Source organism: Mustela nivalis (genome assembly GCF_964662115.1).
Source record: "Mustela nivalis genome assembly, chromosome: 12".
Taxonomy (NCBI): Eukaryota; Metazoa; Chordata; class Mammalia; order Carnivora; family Mustelidae; genus Mustela; species Mustela nivalis.
In genome coordinates, this window is record NC_139031.1 from 79,072,406 (window position 1) to 79,078,285 (window position 5,880).

At 37.8% G+C, this 5,880-nt stretch overlaps 1 pseudogene across 1 annotated transcript; it reads left to right on the top strand.

Moving 5' to 3' along the window:
- The first annotated feature begins 831 nt into the window (after positions 1 to 831).
- LOC309844945 (Y-box-binding protein 1 pseudogene) lies at positions 832 to 2,064 on the top strand (annotated as a pseudogene). The gene has a single exon. The product of its transcript is annotated as a Y-box-binding protein 1 pseudogene (transcript).
- The last annotated feature ends 3,816 nt before the right edge of the window (positions 2,065 to 5,880 follow it).

Here is a 5,880-nt window from a genome sequence, read left to right on the forward strand (position 1 = left end):
TACAGTCAACAGTTCTGTATTATATATTTGAAAGTTATTAAGAGAGTACTAGTTCTTCTAAATTCTCATTACAGAAAAAAAAAGAGAGAGAGAGAAAGAAAAAGGGTAACCATGAGGTGAGGAATGTGTTAACTAACCTTATGGTAATCATTTTGGAATATACGTGTATGTTAAATCATCTAAACCCATCTCTGAGAAAAAAGAAAGGAAAGATTGCACTTTATTTCTTCTCCTCCTTGTCCTCTTCTCCTCTTCCCCTTTGTTCTTCTTGCCATTCTACCACTCTATATTGTGCTATGACTAGTATGTTTCTTAAGGCATTATTCTGAGTTTAAATGGCAAGTACATGAGGTGATATATACATTTAATTAGCTTGATCATGGTAACAATTTCACAAAGTACATGGATATTAAAACATCATATTGAACACCTTACATATTTATAGTTTTTGTCATTTATATTACAATAGACCCAGAAAAATTAAAAAATAAAAATACACAAACAAAAAAGCTAATAATGAAGGCTGTACTTCAGAATTTGACAGAAAACCAATGGCTTGCATTTGAATCAGTTCATAGCAAGGTTAGTTTTGCAGTAAGAGGTAAAGTTTAAGGTTTCTTACAAATTTGGGATAAAACTAAACTTTGCCTTGTTCTAAGCATGAATATATATTGCAGAACATACTATGTTCTGAAGGATATTTGCAAATGTTATATCCAATAAGGGGTTAATATCCAAAATATATAAAGAACTCACACAACACCAAAAAAAAAAAAAAAAATCCAATTAAAAAATGGGCAGATCAGTTCGATCGGTAGCGTGAGCGGAGAGCGGACCCCAGAGAGCCCTGAGCAGCCCCACCGCCGCCGCCGGCCTAGGTACCATCACACCCTGGGAGGAGCCGTAGCTGCCGCAGCCGGCCCCAGTCACCATCACCGCAACCATGAGCAGCGAGGCCGAGACCCAGCAGCCGCCCGCCGCCCCCCCCCCCCCCCCCGCCGCCACCGCCCTCAGCGCTGCCGACACCAAGCCCGGCACCACGGGCAGCGGCGCAGGGAGCGGCGGCCCTGGCGGCCTCACATCGGCAGCGCCTGCCGGCGGGGACAAGAAGGTCAATCGCAACGAAGGTTTTGGGAACAGTAAAATGGTTCAATGTAAGAAACGGATATGGTTTCATCAACAGGAATGACACCAAGGAAGATGTATTTGTACACCAGACTGCCATAAAGAAGAATAACCCCAGGAAGTACCTTCGCAGTGTAGGAGATGGAGAGACTGTGGAGTTTGATGTTGTTGAAGGAGAAAAGGGTGCGGAGGCAGCAAATGTGACAGGCCCTGGTGGAGTTCCAGTGCAAGGCATTGTAAATATGCAGCAGACCGTAACCATTATAGACGCTATCCACGTTGCAGGGGTCCTCCACGCAATTACCAGCAAAATTACCAGAATAGTGAGAGTGGGGAAAAGAACGAGGGATCGGAAAGTGCTCCCGAAGGCCAGGCCCAACAGCGCCAGCCCTACCGCAGGCGACGGTTCCCACCTTACTACATGAGGAGACCCTATGGGCGTCGACCACAGTATTCCAACCCTCCTGTGTAGGGAGAAGTGATGGAAGGTGCTGACAACCAGGGTGCAGGAGAACAAGGTAGACCAGTGAGACAGAATATGTATCGGGGTTATAGACCACGATTCCGCAGGGGTCCTCCTCGCCAAAGACAACCTAGAGAAGATGGCAACGACGAAGATAAGGAAAATCAAGGAGATGAGACCCAGAGTCAGCAGCCACCTCAACGTCGGTACCGCCGCAACTTCAATTACCAACGCAGACGCCCAGAAAACCCTAAACCACAAGATGGCAAAGAGACAAAAGCACCCGATCCACCAGCTGAGAATTCGTCCGCTCCCGAGGCTGAGCAGGGCGGGGCTGAGTAAATGCCGGCTTACCATCTCTACCATCATCTGGTTTAGTCATCCAACACGAAGAAATGAAGATGAAATTCCAGCAATAAGAAATGAACAAAAGATTGGAGCTGAAGACCTTAAGTGCTTGCTTTTTGCCCATTGACCAGATAAATAGAACTATCTGCATTATCTATGCAGCATGGGGTTTTTATTATTTTTACCTAAAGACGTCTCTTTTTGGTAATGACAAACGTGTTTTTTAAGAAAAAAAAAAAAAGCCTGGTTTTTCTCAATACACCTTTAAAGGTTTTTAAATTGTTTCATATCTGGTCAAGTTGAGATTTTTAAGAATCTCATTTTCAATTTGTAATAAAAGTTTACAACTTGATTTTTTCAAAAAAGTCAACAAACGGCAAGCACCCGTTAATAAAGGTCTTAAATAATTGTAAAAAAAAAAAAAAAAAAAAAGGGCAGATGACCTGAGTAGACATTTTTCCAAAGAATACATACAGATGGCCAACAGACATATGAAAAGATGCTCAACATCATTAACCATCAGGCAAATGCAAATCAAAACCACAGTGAACTATCATCTGACATCTGTCAGAACAGCTAAAATTAAAAAAAAAAAAAAAAGTGTTGGCAAGTATTGGCAAAGTTATGGAGAAAAAGGAACCATCATATAATGTAAGTAGGAATGTAAATGATACAGCCACTATAGAAAACAGTATGGAGTTTCCTCAAAAAATTAAAAATAGGAATACCACATGACCTAATAATTCTACTATGGAATATCTGCCCAAAAAAACCAAAAACATTAATTCAAAAAGATGTATGCGACCACTATGTTTATTTCAGTCTTATTTATAATAGCCAAGATATGGAAGCAACCTAAGTGTCCATTAAAAATGACTGAATAAGAAAGATGTAGTACACACACTCACACACCCAGAGGAATATCATGCAGCCATAAAAATATGAGACTGCATCGTTTGTGACATCATGGATGGCCTAGAGTACATTAACCTAAATAAGTCAGACTGAGAAAGGCAAATCCCATAGGATTTCACTCATATATGATATCTAAAAAAACAAAACAAATGAATATAAACAAACAAACAAAAAGAATCAGACCTGTAAATTGCTGGAGAGTAGGAGAGTGATGAGAATAGACAAAATAGGTGAAGGGGAATGAGAGATACAACCTTCCAGTTATGGAATAAATAAATCACTAGAATAAAAGACACAACACCGGGAATACAGTCAATGATACTGTAATAGCACTGTATGGTGACAGATGGTAGTAGCTACACTTATAGTGAGCATAATAGCATAGGTATAGAAAAGTTGAATCACTATGTTGTACACCTGAAACTAATTGGAAATGTGTGTCAACTATACTTGAATTTTTTAAATTAGCATAAAAAAGGAAATAAAAGTCATAGTGCAATGGGGGTACCCAACACTTAGTCATAAAAATTTTTTAAATTTAATTTAAAAATAAATAAATTAAAACATATGAGATGACAAATATTATATCTAAAATATCTATGTTTAAAAAATAAACTACAATTAAGCAGCATTGACAATTTAGAAATTTAAGAATATCTAAAAAATAGGAAAACTGTATGCTATATATATTTAATCTTAATATTTATATCCAATTTTATTTGATGTCTGCAGCCAGAAATGAACATTTTTGAATTCTAACTTACTAAAGATAATATCACAAAGAAATAATAACAATATCTATTCTTAGATTTTAGGGAAATTAAAAATCAATGTGCCACAGTATTCTAGTTTTTTATTATATACAATATTCACCATGGCAGTAGTTATTGGGTACAGATTATTAATGTGATTATTATATAATAATTAGTTGTTTTACTGAAGGTTTCATGCATGATATTCTGGGGATTGTGTTTTCAAAAAATTTTATAAATGTAAACATTTTTTTCAAATAACCTGGAATTACAAAATCCTATATCATCAATATTATGTTTAAACATAACTAGGATAATCATCCTTCTTTTTTTCAGTAGGTAAATATATCACAATAGAAACCTTCCATATTTGTCTTTCTGATTCTAATCGGTGTTTACAAAAGAACACCTACAAAAAGAACCAGCAAATCATTCCTAGAGTATTCCAAGAGAAAAACGTGTCCAGTTCAACAATTTCCCCATTATGTGACAACTAAAATGAAAAATATTAATATTGCAACCCTCAAATGAGATAATTATATTTAAAAAAAAAAAAAATTGTCAGTGATTGTACAATGACCCAGCTATGGTTAGTATTATAAAACTCTGTACATATCTTAAAAACGTAATTTGGGATAAAACATATAAACTCTGTAGAAAAATTTACCTTCTCTTTTTACCTATGAATAAAATGCAATGGTCCAATAACTTACTATGAAATTTATAAATGAGTTCAACACACACATATAGCCCTGAGAGTTTGAACTGTCTTTCCCAAATCAATAACCCCACCTAGGAAAGAAGGTTCCCTGTATCACCAGTTAGTGGTAATGATTATCTGAATATAGAAAATTTTCCTTTCTTATATGATTTGATTCTTCTTTGAATAAAATTGGAGTAATACTATAGTAGCTGCCTTCTGTATCAAGCCACCCTTCAAAATACTTCCATGTGATACAAATGTAATTTTGTTAAATAATATTTAAGTAACAACTCAACCTAGATATTGATTTACCTAGACCCTTGAGTATTCATTCAATGTAAATCTTCCATAATATCCTAAAACTTATACAATGTGAGTCAAATCCCCAAAGAGACAAACATTACAATGCTAAACAAAATGAGGTAACTGTTTGTTATTCATAAACCTTGGGGATAGCTGTAAAAGTAGTAACTGCTATTAATGAACATTTTATGTAGAAATAGGAAAGCTGAGCATCTGGTATTTATATCTCTTGGTAAATATTTTACAGGCTTTTATTAATTTAAATCATTTCTCCAGGTTTATCAAGTCATATTTACTGTACTTGTATTTCCATTAAAACAAAACAGGAAACCAAGAAATAATCTTTTAAAAAATGCAAAAGCAGAATGATTCAATGAAATGCAAGTGCTTACTAGTAAACTCTAAACACATATGTATATATAATTTGAAGATTCATAATATTTACACAGTGGCTCCAAATCTTCTCTGAGAAACAAGTTCAGGGACAGCTATTTGGTTGGAAAGGAACTTCGGCTTGAGGATTCATTAGAATAGCAAGTGTACCACTTTTCATGTTTTGGGGGTGCTTTAGGGGAAAAGCTGATGGAAATTATGGAAGAGCTAAAATATCTTCGACTTCAAAAGTAAATAAAGTGGTAAAATCTAAATTAAAAATAACAATAATAAAAATAAATAAATAAAAAGGCCTTAAACTAGGGCCCAGCCACCTATGGTTGGAGGGCCCAGGTCTGGCTGAGAGGAAGAGCCTCTATTTCATCCAGAAACCTCGGTGGGTCCCCCCTCCTCCAGGGTGGAGGTTGGCCCCATAAAGTGTGCATGTGAGCCTACTAACCCCTGGTTGTTGTTAGAGCACCTAGTCCAGAATCCAGTCGGGTTCTGGAAATTATTAGGTGGTACTTAGTAACTGAACACTTCAAAGACCAAGAAGACGACTGCGAGCAATGAAAAATTCAAGGGGAGTGTTCCTGAGGACGACAGAGAGAGGAGGTACGAAGAAAGGAAAGGCCATGAGTACTGCCAGCGGCTGCCTACCTTGCTTCTGGCTGCCATCGGGTGAGCCTGCTGAACCCGTTGTGCACCGGTGGGGACATTTCTGGGCCGCCCGTGTCCTCAAGATGCCCGCTAAGGGGCGGAGGGTGTGTGCAGCGCGTGCGATAGGTGCCCAGAGCGATGTGGTGGAAGTCTACCAGCACCGGGAGCCGTGTGTTCCAGCCACCTCGGCTGGCCTGGATGCACTGAATGCCGGCTGAAACACTGACAAATCAAAGAGA